The sequence below is a fragment of the Aulonocara stuartgranti genome, assembly GCF_965226115.1.
Source record: "Aulonocara stuartgranti genome assembly, chromosome: 2".
Taxonomy (NCBI): Eukaryota; Metazoa; Chordata; class Actinopteri; order Cichliformes; family Cichlidae; genus Aulonocara; species Aulonocara stuartgranti.
The window spans coordinates 12,421,172-12,438,725 of NC_138940.1; the positions used below are offsets into that span (position 1 = coordinate 12,421,172).

The 17,554-nt window shown below is 40.9% G+C and overlaps 1 long non-coding RNA gene across 1 annotated transcript; it reads left to right on the top strand.

Moving 5' to 3' along the window:
- The first annotated feature begins 6,749 nt into the window (after positions 1-6,749).
- On the top strand, positions 6,750-10,405 carry LOC309717574. Its single transcript, XR_014279742.1, has 3 exons — positions 6,750-6,996; positions 9,356-9,443; positions 9,720-10,405. It is a non-coding gene; the product is annotated as an uncharacterized lncRNA (long non-coding RNA).
- Positions 10,406-17,554: the final 7,149 nt, after the last annotated feature.

Here is a 17,554-nt window from a genome sequence, read left to right on the forward strand (position 1 = left end):
TCCTCTGAAGTATGACATGAACATGATTTAACTCTTTACCCCTTTGAAAGTTTGCTAGGAATAATGTTTGAAGCGCTTTTCTGAATTGACTGGTTTCTCTGGTACTTTAGGTCTGCTTACAGAACACAATGACTTTAGATCAGAAGCTAGTGAGGGTAAAATAAATAATATAAACAAATATATAGGACATCATACTCTTTTCAGTGATGGTAGTTTGTTAAAAGAGGCACCACAGTGGTGCAGTGGTTAGCACTGTCGCCTAACAGCAAGGACAAGCCTTAATTCATTAGCCAACTGGGCCCTTTCTGTGGAGTGTGCATGTTCTCTCTGTGGGTTCTCTCCAGGTACTCTGGCTTCCTCCCACAGAAAAGTAACATGCATGTTGGGTTAATGAGTGATTCTGAACCATGAGGTGTGAATGTGAGAGTGAATAGTTCTGTCTCTGCAACAGACTGGTGTTGCCGGTAACTGACACAGTGACTGTGAACTAGATAAGTGAATGCGAGAATGGATGGATGTTACTATAGGTTGGATCACAACATTGTAAAAACACCACAAAAATCAATTTGAACACAAAGCTGTCACACAGAATAAACACACACTCAGGCTTCACGGGGAACACACATTCACATTTCAGCAAAATAAGAGTTAAACGTGAGGTGAAAGGAGATGGGAGGAAGAGCAGCAGCGCCCACACTCAGTCTGACTCTGATCTGGTGTGTAATGTTAGCAGATGTCTTGATTAGCAATGACATAGCTGATTATTTCACAAAAGCTCAGAAAGAACACTTTCTGCTACGTTTGGAGTCCTGTTTCGACCCCACTCTTTGTGTACACGCCCGAGAAAACTGTACTGCATGAAAAAAGTTGGAAGTCATCCATTTTTAACTTTTTTGTTTTAAGCACCTACAAACTCAAGGATTCGGCTGGACTGGAACATATCCCTGTTTTCAAAGGCAGGGTGCACTTTTGACAGGTTGCATGCCCATAACAGTAGATATTTCAACTACTACATCCATGTAAACTCATATTTCCACATTCACGTGTTTGCTCATCTCAAAATTTGTGTAGTTGAGGCTAAACTTGGATGAGATCTGTTGGTGTAACAAATTATGAAGCCTGCAGCCGAGGCTTCAGGCTGTTCTAAAAGCTCTGTGTCAGTCAAAGGATCTCCCTGACGCCGGCATATCAAATCCACAGCATTAGCTGTTAGCACAGAAGCCCCGCCCACCTGCTGTTTAATTCTTTTTAATTTTATGAAGGACAGCCAATCATAGTAGACTGTAGATATATTTGGTGAAAGAGTTTGAAGGTGGATGCTAGGCAGAAGAAAAAGAGGAAGACATCAGAGAAGATTCATGGGTGTAGAGAAGAAGGTGTGACAGGGTCTGTGTTCTGTCCCTCACACCAACCTTCTTACCTTTGGGGGCAGAGGTTCCACCCCCTGGAACTCTCTTCCATATGAGTTTCACCAAGCCCCTTCACCAGAGCCCTTCAAACTACTTTTGTAAGCTACTCTTTAACAAAACCCTGAAGATCTTTTTGTTACGCTTGTGTAAAACGCCCTTGGGTTCCTTGAAAGGTGCTATACAAATCCAAGTTTGTTTTATTATTATTATTATTATTTTTATTTTTATTTTTATTTTTTTTTATTAGGGGAGGATGCTGGGATAGAGTGCGATGGAGGCCGGTGATCTGCTGTGGTGAGCCCTAAAGGGAGCCGCCAAAAGGCGAAGACGATGACTCCAGTTTCCTTCGGTGCTGTGGTGTAACTCAGCAATGTCACTTTGACAGGGACGGAATCTGTTGGCTGGAAGGGGATTTCTGTGGCTGCATGGAGATAAAAATTTGTGTTTGGAGGAGTGAAGATTATGTATGCATCCCCACAGGTGCATCTATTCTTTCACAACATCAGGCCACAGGCATCTGTAACTCTGAGTAATTGCATAGACGTACCGAAGGCCTCATCTCATCGTCCCACAACAACTGAAGGAAATCAATAGAAACGTATAAAATCCTTTCATTCATTGAGCTCTTTCTCTAAGACCTTTGCTCCTCGTTTCCTTGGTACCAATATCTGTGAAGCACTAAACAATGATTGATATCACTAATGTTGAGGGCCCGAGCTCTTTAATGAAAACAACTGGAACATTGTTGGGATTTTCTTAGACGTAACATCATCAATATGCATGCACAATGAATGGCGACTTGTCAGTAAATTATTGAATATATAAGAAAGATCAAAAGTTTTTAAATAATTTGATTGCCTCACCTTTTTCCTACCTCATCTTGTTCTTCCTCCTGCCTCTGCCTGCTACTTTCCTTATCTTCCTCCTCAGCTCCTTCCTCCCTGTCTCCTCTTCCTCATCTCATCTCATCTATCCTTTACTCCGTCTCCTTTTATCTGTCTACAATCCATCATTTATTTACAGCTTAGAGAGCCCTTCCATAATGATGGAGTGATAAAATATCTTGTGGTCACCTGAATGAATTGAAGATTTTCTGGCAGCGAATCGAACATCCTCAGGTTTCCTCCCGATGAGAAGAAAAATGTCTGGGAAGCCAAAACACTGAGCAGACAGTCCTGCTCGATCAAGCCCTGCAAGACTTGGCTAACTTTCAAACACCCATCAGAGATCGATTGAAGCAGTCTGTCGCTCTAATTGAACGCTCCCACAGGTCGAACCCCAAACCGTGGAAACCCAAACACTTGAACTGAGACGACTCGGAGGAGCACGGCTCCTGGACAAAGTCCAGTCAGAGCCTCTTTCTGCAGCTGCTTTCCATAGCAGAGAAAAGTGCTCTCTCCTACAGGAGCAGCAGCGTGTTTTTCTTTAATCCTCCTTTTTAACTATTCAGGTTCTGTCTGCTCACATGTTCCAATGGAGATCCCAGACTTCCCGCATCTGAAAAACGCTTCAGAGGATCCCAGGAAACTCGTACAGCCTCCAGGAAAGCAGACTGTCTGATAAACACTTTGTTCACTCTGCAGCAGCTCATCTGCAGCTCTCTTCATGCTGCCGCTGAGCCTCTGAATTCATTTCAAAATCCTGCTGCTCACTTCCAGGTGTTACATGGTGGAGGCCTTGAATATATTCCTGAATTGCTGTTCCCTTATCGTAATGTGAGACCTAGAAGGTCCTCTTACCGAGTGCAGGCTGCCGTCCCTGGTGAGAATGAATCCAAAGACGCTTTTCAAGGGAGGGTATTTTCAGATTTTGTTCCTAAATGGTTTGACTCCTGTACATCTGCGATGCCTCATAGTGACATTTTTTAACTGGAGGCTATTTATTTGAAATCAAAAGCTCCCCACAAACTTGAACTCCAACATAAATTTGAATTTACTATTTCTATGGCAAAAAGTAAATCATTAGCAAGGTACACACTGAAATGAATACAGCACACTTTTGCTGGACAAAACCTGCAGTCTTGGCAGAGATATTTGATTTCATTAAACATACTGTACTGGATTTTATGGATTTGTCGTATTCATAGGTAAGGCTCGGGTAAAGACTGATAGAGATTTTACTTTATTCTTTTGTACATCATGTATTTTATAATATATATATATATATATATATATATATATATATATATATATATATATATATATATATATATATATATATATATATATATAAAAAAAAAAAAAAACACCCAGCACGCCCCTGCGGGCGGTTTATCCTTCAAGCTCGGGTCCTCTACCAGAGGCCTGGGAGCTTGAGGGTCCTGCGCAGTATCTTAGCTGTTCCCAGGACTGCGCTCTTCTGGACAGAGATCTCCGATGTTGTTCCCGGGATCTGCTGGAGCCACTCGCCTATCTTGGGAGTCACCGCACCTAGTGCTCCGATTACCACGGGGACCACTGTTACCTTCACCCTCCACATCCTCTCGAGCTCTTCTCTGAGCCCTTGGTATTTCTCCAGCTTCTCGTGTTCCTTCTTCCTGATATTGCTGTCATTCGGAACCGCTACATCGATCACTACGGCCGTCTTCTTCTGTTTGTCTACCACCACTATGTCCGGTTGGTTAGCCACCACCATTTTGTCCGTCTGTATCTGGAAGTCCCACAGGATCTTAGCTCGGTCATTCTCGGTCGGCTGGATAGCGTAGTGGTTAGACTACACGCCTTTGGAACAGAGGATCGCAAGTTCGATTCCTGCCTGGGGCGTCTGTATCCAGTAAGGGTCCTAAGGCTAGACCCCCTATGCTAAGCAAGCCTACCGCAGACATGAGCGAGACAGATAAATATGAAGGCATGCCGGCTCGGACGTCGCCCGGATCAACAAGGTCCGCGTCAGGTGTTGAGGAACCAGGGCACCCTGACGAAAAGTGGGCTACTGGAACAAGAAGGCATCGGTGGGCAAGGGACGAAAACAGGGCGTTGTTGGAATGCTACTACGCAAGTAACCCCGGCGGAAGGGGCTACATGAATAGGATGAGGGACCTATGGATATATATATATATATATATATATATATATATCTCCTTCCTCTCGTGTTAGCTTTCTGTTATCATCTCTTATGTTAGCGGGTCGGTTTTGACCCGTGAATTAAATCAGCTATAAAATATACTAAAAACAATAAGTTATCATCCAATTTGTTTCTCATCTCTTGGTTACCTTGTTAGGCTTCCTTATCCATGAAAATGTTGGTTTTAATACTTTTGGCGTGGGCCTCTGGGTCTTTTTTTGTCACTATACCCCTCGATTTCAATAAAAAAAAAATTGTAAAATTAACCTCAAGAGAATCATATTAATAAATAAAAGTTTTCTGTGTTACCTGAGTATTACTGAGGGGTATAGGACACATCTCTTAAATAAATCTGTTTTATTGATTTTTTTCATTTTAAGATTAATAACTAAAATGACATCTATGGTGTTACGGGTCAATTCCGACCCATAGACATTTACATCAAGAAAAGACAAAAAAAAGTTTGTTTTTTTCAGCAGTAGACCTTTAATATAAACTGAAAAAAAGAAAAAGTCCACTCCTCCTTTGTTTTGGTTATAGCCGTGGGTAATTGTGGGCTTTTTATCACTTCCCAATGATACAGCTTCACCTCAGTTTCCTTTGTGAAGTTCTTGTCCGAGGTCATATCTGGTAAAAAATAAAATAAAATATCACAGCTGATATTGTGATCCTGCAGTCCAGTGGTCATATGGAGGACCACACATTTTCATTGTTTCTTCTCAGGGGTGCCACTCACAGCTTTGACTGTGATAATCTGTACATTCCAGGCATAGTTGGTTTTTGCATCACAGGCTTCCCAGATTTTTCTGCCGTTTTTCCCTTGCTTACTGGGTATATATTGCCGGAAGGGGCATTTTCCTCAAAAAGTGGACAAGACGTTCATCCACTGTCACTGGCCCTGGGATGAACATCAGTGGAAGAAGCTGCACTCATCTCTCCCAGACATCCCTGATGGGAGCGAACTTGTCAGACCTCGGTCTGGTCTCTCTGTTGTCAAATCTGAGGACTCTTGAATCAAAATGATATCAAATGTATGAAATGACATCGTTGCCCAGAAAATGTTTCTGCCTGTCGATGCATCCCATAGACTATCAGTGGCCTCATTGCAGCATCTGTACACTCCAGCAAGAACAATGAAAGCATCCAGGCATTCCTCATCATGTCGCCATGGACTTTTTTTTTCCCTTCAAGGTTTATCATAGTAATGATGATTCTTTCTAGTGACAATGGCATAAATATCTCAAAACATCTCTTGATGTCACTGACTTTGGTCAGAGCAAACCTTGTGATTCCAGGGGTCATTTTGATTACATTTGCAGCAGCTGCCCTGCCATGTACATCATGAGGTACTGAGCTCCAAAAGATCTTACCATTTTTGGACTTGAATCTTTCAGCAGGAGTAGCTTCAGCACCAGCGACCTCCACCTCTGATCAGATGTGTCTGTGTCTTCTGGATGATAGTCCACATTGCCTTCCTCCGTAGAAACCTGCCCATCTGAATCGCTATGCTGCTCTGTGTCCTCTCCTTCATTTTCACCAAAAATATGATCCTGAACTTAGCTCACTGTGAATCTTCTTCTCATTTTTTGTATGCTGCAAATTGTAAATGTGCACTCTGGAAGTCAAATGGCCACTCAAATAGTGAATTCACCTCACATGCCCGTGTTTATTTTGTTTTGTTTTTGTGCAGGTATACTGCAAAAAACATGCAAAATAAGAATCCCCTAAAGCTCATATGATTAGGAGAGTCGCTTGCTGTAAGTGTTTTAGCTGACAGTGCACTTATGATTTCAGTTTTGGCTTTAATTATTGCTTTATACTCATAATATTATACCTGGGTCGAAACCGACCCTAACAACACAAAGGTCATAATTTCAACTAGGGCATTTTATAATTTAGTGAAAAAAAATTTTTTTTGTTTTATTTTGTAGAAATAGAGGTTCCTGACAAAGTCAAAAAGCCTTGATACAATAAACAAATGTATGTGATTTTTTTATGCATTTGAAATTTAAAATGGGTCAGTGCCGACCCTAACACGAGAGGAGGGATATATATATATATATATATATATATATATATATATATATATATATATATATATATATATATATATATATATATATATATATATATATTTATTTATTTTTTTATTTTTATTTTTTTTTTTTTTAGGGGTGCGACGATACTCGTATCGAAATTGAACCGTTCGATACAGTGCTTTCAGTTCGGTACGCATATGTATCGAACAATACAACATTTGTAATTTATTTTATCAACTTTCCTTCTGACGATGCTGTCTGTGTTGAGCGCTCAGTGAATCTGCGTTCGACTACTCCGCCTAGGCTGCACTGTCGAGCGTAGATCCACTGAGCGCTCAACACAGACAGCATAGTCAGAAGGAAGAGCGCAGGGCAAGCTAGCAAGACAGAAGTTAAGCTCTCCTTGCAACATGGACCTCCCCCACCCTCATTCAGATCTGGTGTTTGGAATTATTTTGGTTTTCATGTGACGTATGACCCTGAAGGTAAGCGAGTCATGGACTAAAGTAAAACAGTATGTTGGATGTGCCATGCAATGCTCAATTACATGGGTGGGAACTAGTGTGTTAGCGCAGTTAGCTCGTTAACGTGTTGGCCGTCTAGCCCCATGCACGGGGCGATCGGCGGTAGCTCGTTAACGGAGATTTGCCGTGTTGTGGCGTTAAGGTCATTTCAACGAGATTAACCTGAAAGCACTAGTGGGAACACGACGAATATGACTGCACATTTACGCCGACATCATCCTAGTGCAAAGACAAAAACAACAAGCATGCTACTAACTTTAGCCGAGTCATTTAGACAGCTGTTAGCACATGATTCTCCTTATGCTGCTGAGAATATAGCCCAGAAGAAGCGGATAGTATAGCTTTTGTTTTGGAAAGAGCCATTTCTCTGTAATAAACTCTCTTTTCCAAAGATGAGTGATTCCTCAATCAGATACAGGGCTTGCAATATCGCTAGCCCGACGTCCTGGGGCTAGCGATTTTTTCAGTCGGGCTACCAAAATCTATCTCTTCCCTGCCCGTCGGGCTATTGTAGGAAGAAAAATATATGTCAATGCTTTTGCATTCTTTCAGAAATGTAGCTGGGTAATTATGTCATTGGCATCGGTGAGCCACTGTCAATATGTGACATATTGAAATCGCGTTTGAATTTGCGCTTGTTTTTTTGCTTTCACTTTGCAATCGTGCGAACTGTGTATAGAGAGCGACAGCACTGATCTGTGAGTGATGATAATTTGCGCACCAATTCCTCTGACATCGTCTTATTAATCGCTAGCTTACTATGCAAACATGACAAGTGAAATCTCCCGCAGCAAGCTTAAACATGTAAGAGGTTGATCGCGCAGAGAATCGCTGAGCTTATGTGAGTGCGTGTGTAAAAGCAGCAGGATATATATTTTAGTTCTGCTGAGCCAAATAAGACAGGTCAGGGTGAAGAAGTGACAGCCAAAGAAAAGCTTACCACAAAACGGAGAAGTTATGACAAATCAGACTATAAGGCAAAAAAAAGAAAGTGCAGCTTTATGGTTTCATGGACAAAAGAATTTCTGTGGCTGCAATATGACGAGCTAAATAACCAGGGCTGCACATAAGTGGTCCGCAGGTGCGCATTCGCTGTCAAAACAAAAAACACGCACAAGGGTTAGGGTTAAATTTAAAAACTGTACTTTTGAGTTAAAATATATATTTATAATTTTAATAAATGACAAATTAAGAAGGCATGAACATTTTTTTGTATCAAAAAAATATCGAACCGTGACACCAAAGTATCGAACCGAACCGTGAATTTTGTGTATCGTTGCACCCCTAAAAAAAAAAAAAATTTTATATATATATATATATATATATATATATATATATATATATATATATATATATATATATATATATATATATATATATATATTTTTTTTTTTTTTTTTTTTTTTTTTTAGTTGTTTTTTTTTTATATTAATCACATATTGATTAATGAGAAAACTGCCAGATTAACCAGCCTCACTGAAACAGCATGCTTTACCCGGGACCGGGGGCTCTCTAAATATACCATAACAGAAAAATAATATTAATAATATGCTAATAGTGGTTGCCCTATTGATGCTAATTCTTTATGTTTCACTACGCGAAATCTTTCTCTAAATGTTACACCTCTCTGTGGTCAGGGTTAGGGAGGGGACATGGCTGGATTAGGCCAGCAGCCTTTCTCCAGTTTTACTATAACAGCAATAAAAATCTGTTCAATTGTGTCAAGTAATGAGAAAATGACATTTGGGCTTTAACAACATGGTGCTAAGGAGACAGAGTGTGGTGTTATTCTTGCATTTCCTTAAAATCAGACCTTCTTTGATCTCATTTTGATTACGTCTCATGAAAACACGTGACATTTTAAAAATTCTGTAGCGAAGACTGTCTTTTAATTAAAAAATACTATTATCATCTGTAACTTTAACAAGCTTGTTGAGCCCAGCAGTTTTGTTATGAACTAGACGAGCGGTACTTCGAGGAAAATACAGAGAAAGTACTGAGTCAGCCTCCTACAAACTACATTTATTTAAAAATGCATGAATTATGATTATAAAAGCAGGGTAATTTTCATATTGCTCTCTGTGGTGAGCAGATATGCTCATTCTGCCAGAGCACAGCTGATAAAGCCTCGCAGTTGGGCGATAAGAGTTAGCAGAGATACCGTAGCTAAACACAGCTCACCCCCTCCGATTTATGACGCTCGGCTCTGTGGAAAAATGTGTGTTTTTAATGTAAATGTGCATTATGTAAACTCACAGGGTTATGCTGAGGATTCATTAATCTTTCCATTAGTCAGACAGTTATTAATTTTCATTTAAAGGTGCACAAAGAGGGACTGTTGTGTGAAATCGCAGCCTATTTATCAGCCGGGAACCAGGAGGGAAGACGACTGTTCAGACCCAAAAAAGGTGTGTGCATCCAGATTAAAGGAGCAGACCGGGGATTTAGAAAAGAACAGGCATCCTATCAGTTTTTACATTTCCTCCATGTTGTCATTCCTTAAATCATGAAAAACCGTGAGTACTTAAATCATTTCACACATTAAGATCTGTCACATCATGTTGATTAGTCCAACACACCCCATGTCAACAGCTGTATAATTTTTCACTCAAAGCGTGTTATGAATGTGAGGCGTAGTGTCTCCATTCATTTTGTTACTAATTGTTTTTCTCCTTTTCATGAAGGTTTCCTAAGGAAACCCAGGATTGTGGGTTAAACACTTTCGTCCACAGTCATGCCATCTGGACCAACCACCTTCCCACTTTTCATCTGTGACATTCTCCTTGCTCAGGAAGACATTTTCTCGACACCCTCTTTTACTTTTTCACCACTTCTTCCACATTAAACTACAAGTTCTGCGAGCGCACAGCCAAGGTATGGAAGACCTTGGTTGCGTTAAGAGATTTGATTGGGCAATACAGTGTCGTAATGAAAACGAACGACTGTGCTGCTGTTGTGGGCTGCTTGTAGGGACAGTGAACAGTGGCCCTTGAATTGACCCATCAGACCAAATATGCATCAGCCTACCGGCGTACCAGGCCAAGATGAGGTCCTTGATCTCCATCCATACATTCTCCAGTCCTTTTCTCCTTACTTAGTGTCCAGCCTCACACCAGCATTGTGGAGGACCCCACACACCCTCACACACAATTTTCACCCAGCTTCCTTCTGGCAGGAGGTACCGGAGTCCCCCCGCGCCACTTTTTGCACAATGCTCAATCTTTTGTTTTTTGCAATTTTTGATATTTTTAGCACATTGCACTTTATGTAGCCCTGTGTTAACTGTCTGTTTTATGTCATATGTAAGCACTATGGTCTTGTAGGAACATTGTCTCGTTTCGCTGTGTACTGTACTGCTGCACAGAATGACAATAAAGCCACTTGACTTGACATACAGCTCGCTATAAGGCACAGGTGTCGAACTCCAGGCCTCGAGGGCCGGTGTCCTGCAGGTCTTAGATGTGTCCTTGATCCTACACAGCTGATTTAAAGGCTAAATGACCTCAACATGTCTTGAAGTTCTCCAGAGGCCTGGTAATTAACTAATCATTTGATTCAGGTGTGTTGACCCAGGGTGAGACCTAAAATCTGACACCCCTGCTATAAGGCCTTTTCCTTGAACTTTGCCACCTCTCTCTTTGCCGTATGCCTAGCCTCCCAGTACTGATGAATACTTTCTGCATCTACCTATCTCACTTTTTCTTTGCTATCTTCTCCCCTATACTTCCCTGGCTTTTCTAATAACCATTGGTGATAAATGGTAAATGATTACTGAGTGAACTGAGTAATCACAGTAATGGCTTTTAAAGGAATTTTCACATACTTGAAGTCTTATAACAAAAGAGATGTGGGGCTAACAAGAGCATGTAAAGCAGCAAGCGTAAAGTGCAACCTAACCCCAACCCTTGGTGGTCGGCTGGTAACGTGGTGTAAGAGGCTAAATCACTGGTTAAACTAGCTCTGTGCAGTCCTCCACCTCCCCAACTCCACCTCATCCACTTTGTTTAGCATGTCTTATCCAAAGTTTCCACTGTCATCTTCTTGGGAGGTCCAGTCACCTTCTGCCTTCTTCTGGACTTTTCAATTGCATTCACATTTTTTTACCATCTAAGGTGGAAAATATTTTTCTTTTGTGAACGTACTTGCATACAAATTAGACAGTGATTGTGCTCTTAAAACCTTACCAGCCCCACTAGAGGTTAGAGGTTTTTTCATGTCACAGCTTGTAAAAGTTTCCACATCAAAGCAAAGAGACCACTTAGAACAGAACGTACAAAGAACGAGATACAATAGTAGATCATTTCAAAGTATGGAGCCCTATACAGAAGCCATAAGTTCAAAACTTTTTTAAGGTCACACTACTATTTTTTTCTTTTAATTTCAGAACTAAAGATCAAACATATCAGAGCTATTATCATAGGTCAATGCACATCAGACAGGTTGCGAACTTCAAAGGCTTTCCTCTCCCAACTTGGCATGGAGGACAAACTCTCACTGCCAATACTTTGTCTGGGGATGGGAGGGAGTGATGTCAGCGGTCGCTGTCTGCGCCTCGGCTCGCCGCCCAAATCTGCTCAGATCAGCGCCAAGGTTGGACCGTTTTCCATAACACCCCCTCACATATCAACATGGCTTAAGCGCTGGTTTGTGCTCTGGCTGCAGATGAGGTAAACCGCGGCTGCCGCGTCCTTTGTTTACATCATTAGAGCTGTGTGATGCACTCTGAGCAGCAGACATGCTGGTCGCTCCCAACTGTCTGTGCTGAGGGAAAGCTGTGGAACGTAATTCACCTCACTGCAAAAACACCTAAAGGAAGCTGCTTTTACAAGGCACACATTTTCCCACCTTTAGTTCGAGCAGCTTCTAAGTTGACCCCTAATCTCCTCTGATGAGAACTAAGAACATCAGTGACTGCTGTGGTTAAATGGTGACAGTAGTTTTGTGCTTAAGCCTGACCTGAGCAAATAAAAGCAAAACTACAAAAGAAAGAAATAACTCAGAGAGTGGAAACCAAACGCAAACATTCAGAAGACAAAGCCTGATAACTCTGGATAAACTCTTAGCGGGGAAACACTTTTCCAACTACCTGATGCAGAATTTGCAGCTTGTTTAAAGAAGACGTTATCTCTAAGTGTGTACATGAAAACACGCCAAAGGACACCTTTTACAAAATCTGTGAGCAGCTTAGTCTTAAATAACCTTGTACAGAAATCCAACATCCAAGATGAAAAATCTAAATCAAATCAAAGAATCTTTGCTCAGGATTTGGCATCAGTTTATTCTCATGATTTTAACTGTTGTCATCTTTAATAACTATATATTTTTGTTTATTTCAAATGCATAGGAGGAAAGAGACACTGCAATGCAATATTTCCTCTCTGAAATGGAGTGGGGGAAAGGAAAGTTTCCAAAAATGTGGAAAATAAATTACTCACTGGTTTCTACTGTTCGTTCCAGCATCTAATTCATTTTATTCACTTCTCTTCCTTCCCGTCTGTCCCTTCTGACTTTCGCTGTTGTCTGTGTGCTTTGGTCAGGCGTGCCGGTTGGCAGCGCAGCGTCGATCCTCACCTCTCCTTCCATTTGATTAAATCATGGCATTAGTACAGGGACAGGTCCCGCGGAGTCAGGTGCAGAATTATTAACCTTTGCTGTCGGAAGGACGGCTCTCTTTCTCTGCAGGCCTGCGGTGAGACGACCGGCCAAGATGGACGCTCGCTTCGCAGTGTGTGGCTGGTGTGTGTGTGTCAGTGAGAAAGATGAAGCTAGGTGAGGTGGTCAGCTTGTTGCGCAGAGTGAAGTCAGAGGATAGTTCAGCTGCTCAATCCTCACTGAGGACGGGGAGGTCAAAGACAGCAACATATATACATAATTTTTTGTCTTGAATTTTTGTTCTTGATTTATTCCATTCAATTCATTTTTATTTATCACAACAACAGTCACCTCAAGGCACTTTATATTGTAAGGTAGACCCTACAATAATAAGTAGTATTATTAGAATTATTAGAATTTAATTCCTCAAACTACAAAGTCAGCCTCTTCAATCTTCCCCAACGACACCTTTATAGAATCAGCAATTTACTTTTTGCCATCATCTTCATTACCCTGCTGTAAACGGTGACACATCCATCTGGCAGAGAAACCACATATTTGTATTTCTTTAAGTCATTTATTTTTAATAAAGATGATTTTGTAAAAGGTTTGCTGTTTATTCTCCTCTCAGCTTTTGCTGCTTAACATATTTCAATAATCTCCAGAGGAAGAAAAGCTCATCTTCTGTGATAGATATGATCGCAGTATTAAAGTTAGTAGTTGCATCACAGCACTACGAACAGCGAGCGGCAGCTGCCTGATAGCAGCTTCTGCTGCACACCTGAAAGATTCTGCTGGGGTTTAAAAACACTTGCATTTGGAAATCGGTACAAGAGTGTTTGTCCTGTTGTATAAAGCCTTAACTGACCAATTATTATGTGTAAGCAGAATCCTCGCTGATGGACATAAATGGCTTCCATGTAGTAAATGTCTTTGTTAATTTGTTTACATTTGTACCTTTTTTGGCATATTGTCTGGAGGCAGTTGTAAATAAATATTCCAGCTCCATTCACTGCAGTGATGCAACAAACTTTGCATCTTTCCATGTTTCTGCTCACAAGCTCAGAGATGCTCAGTGACAGCGACGTGTCGTTTTGTAACTTTTTAATGTTGATTTTTAAATTCTTTTTCACTCTGTCTTCAGTATCTTGTGTTAAATTTTCAGTTTATGTTTAAATGGAATGCAAAAGGCCCACATTTGAATGATCTGAATGTTTTGAATTTCCTTCTGTTTGGTTTATGTTGCTGTTATTAATGATTTATCAGGTATTTGCAGCTTTGTTAGTTTGTTGCCATGCCGCATCCTGTTACACGGAAGCTTCCCTGTGCAGATAATCTGCTTTAAAAGAATCCATTTAAACACAATAACTATTTTTTACCATCAAATTAACCGTGGCACTTTCCTGACTGATTTTCCTCACTGTGAGTGTACCTAGCAGCTCTGCCTCTAATACGGCTCAGCCCTGACTGAATGCAGAGTTGTAATTAGCCTATTAACAGTTAACGGACAGGTTTTTTCCAGCAAAGGCCACATAGTAAAAACATTTAGACTGTAACTGCTGGAACAGACTGAAATAATCAGCTCTGGTTTACACAGATAATTGCCTGTTACACAATAAGAAGGACAGCGTTTGTGACATTGTTTGTGACACTTTGACACATCGAGGCGCGGATGAGCCGACAACCCACGCCGAAGACGAGGCTGTGGAGATCAGGTCCCTGCTGCAGGGATCCAGGTTACAAGCAACAAATTAGGTAATGAATGAAGCTCCGAACTCTGGGCTTAACGAGACCTCGAGCATGTTCCGACAGCCTGCTGACGGGTCGGCGGGTAATGCGTGGGGCTTGGCGATAACAAGGGCGTGCCGTGTTTGTGACAATACGATTTGTGGTGTAACCTCCTAAACCCGGACTTCTCGTTTAAATACCTCCATCATAATAAACATACAAGGATATCAAGTACAAACATATAGTTTCTCATTCAAAAAAAAATGTGCTCAAACCACACAGATGCTCACACAAATACTGCATATATCACAGATTGTTAAATGTTTCCTGAAACTTCAGCCTCACATATTTTAACCTTTTGAAACCTCTGTGTCTTCACTGCAACATATAAATAAAGAATTGCATAAGATGGAAACAAAGTTTGACCTCACAGCAGAAGGTTGCAAAACTTTTACTCCTGGTGGATCCAGCAAGGCCAGGGAGGGCGAACCTGAGTTTTTAACTTTTTGATGTAGTGTCAAGTATATTCACAAAGTTTGCAGCATGGTGGGAAAAAAAAGAAACATTCCATTATGAAATATGTGCAACTTGTTTCTTAACTCAGTGATTATATGTTTGTACTGTACAGTCACACAGCAGTGAGAGGTCTGTGCACAGGCTTGTGTGTGTACTTTACTTTCTTCCTGTTTTGACAGCTCGCTCAGATGAAGGGAGGCCTGCATGCTACAGCATACTGGGCTAATGACACTCCGGGTACTCTCCTCTGTGTCAGATTAAGGTATGTTGTAATCATTTGAGTTACTTATTAGAACAAAGTAGGCGTCTTCTTTGGCCGCGAAGGAGATTTAACGTGTTTGCACATGTGCAGTGTTTAGTACATTTATATCACAGGTTTGTTGTCCTCCTCATTGGGGTTCATTTGTGCAGGTGTGAACGCAGTAATGGCACTTAGGTGCGGATCAAAACAACCGTTTGGAGGAGGTGGACTTGGTACCGTTCCAGATGAACTCTAGAGTGATTCATTTATGGTGTGGACGTGATACGATACGAACCACGTTTGAGATTAAAACAAAAATGTCCTATAGCAACTTTGTAGCGTTTTACTTACTTTCAGAGTTTTAAATGATATGGCTTCCAGTCATTCAAGCAAACTCCTCAACATGTATAACCCCAAAAGAGCACTGAGGTCGTCTAGCCAGATGCTCTTAGTACAGTTGAGGTCTCGATTGAAGCGTAGAGGAGATTGGGCCTTTGCAGTTGTAGTGCCTAGACTCTGGACTAATTTGCCATTTTTCATGTTGGCTTTTGATTCAAGTTCAGTTTGAATACAATCAGGTTTGTTTTATGTTTGTTTTGTTTTATTTTTATGTTGAATATATTGTCATTACCTCATTATTGGCTTATTTTTGTCCTATTTTTCTGTTTTTCTGTTGTTTTTTCTTGTTCATAAATAATTTGGTCAACTTTGTTGCTTTTAAATGAGCTATAGAAATAAAATTGATATTGATACATTTGTATTCTCAGTGCGGGGTGGTACTATAGATGTACAAAGGCCTGTACGAGTTAGCAGCTATCTATGAAATGATTGTAAATTCTCCATTTTCTCACACAGAACCTTCTTGCTGTATTTGCTTTTGTCGCTCCCACGCCAGACACATCTGACCAATGAGCGGACTGAACTTTCTAATGTGATTTGTAGTGACGCATTTTGGTTCGCTTTGAGTTCCCTTTGTATTTTTCTCTGTGTGAAAAGAAACCAAACGGCAGGAAAACGCTGCAAGTTTACAAACTCCTCAACTCGTTTGGACCAGAGGACTAAAGGTGTGAAAACTGCTGACCAATTAAAACATTTTGAAAATGAATGTGATCTTAATCAAAGGAGCTTGCAAAGAAAAGCGTCTGGACTTCTTTAAGTTGCTTGAAGACGTTTCACCTCTCATCTGAGAAGCTTCTTCAGTTCTAAGGTCAAATGGTGGAGAGGGGGTCCTTTTGTCAGGGGGTCCTTTTGTCCCTCTGTGGGGGTCACTCCCACTAGGTTTATATCTGGGACTCTCCACCATTTGACCTTAGAACTGAAGAAGCTTCTCGGATGAGAGGTGAAACGACTTCAAGCAACTTAAAGAAGTCCAGACGCTTTTCTTTGCAAGCTCCTTTGACTACGATGACCTGGATGACTGAGAACCTTCACAGACACAATGTGATCTTAAAGGAACAATTGTTTGTTTGTTAAGAGATTTACACACTGAGTTGTGAAAAATATTCTAACATATTCTAATATTGTTGTAGAAAACTCTGCTCCAAAAACAAATTTTGTGGTTAAATCCACAAAATGCTTTCTTACATATTTCCGGATGTCAGTGTGGCAGTTTCAGTTCTGGTTGGCAGAGTTGGGATCACATCTGAGGAGGCAGAGGAATCACTCCAGAGCAGAGTCTAGCCGTGTGAGGTAGTATTATTATATAATTTTTCCATATCATTGTGTATTCAGTTTGGGTGCACAATTTGAGCTCTGAGCGCACTTGTTACCAAGTGCAGTGGTTTGACTGGTCAAATCCATTTACTTATAAAAAATAAAATTTGGTTTGAAAAATAATCACAAATCTGTTCAGTGAAATACACAAAAGATTTTATGCAATTTTTCGTTTCTGACGTGTAAAGGCCTTCAGATGGCTGCCCCTCCCTGAGCCTGGTTCTGCCACAAGTGTCTTCCTGCCAAAATTGAGTTTTTCTTCCCCACTGTCACCAAGTGCTTACCTCTGCATCATTGCAGATCTTATCATTGGTCTTTACCTTACACATTATATTTTATAAATACATATAAAGCACTATGTTAATAAAACTGAACTACATTGAGTTGTTGTAATGACACAGGTATCTGTCCTGTGTCTATTGCTCATGCACATTCTCAAAATCCATGTGTGAGCTGAGCATCTGGCAAAAGGTGGCCTCCTGCACAATGATGCTGCACTATTGTATGTTGTACAGCTCCTGAGAGCCACCTACACACTGCATAACCGAGTATCAGTATAATGACCAAGCTGACTTGGATGCGACAAAGCTGCCAGCGTCAGATAAAAATGGCGGTTAAGCATCTTTGCTTTGTGCCACAACTTGATTTACCGAAGGGTAAAATCAATACAACTTGACATTACACGTAGTGTCATGGATCATGGTGGCAGGTGAAGTAACTTGCCATGCT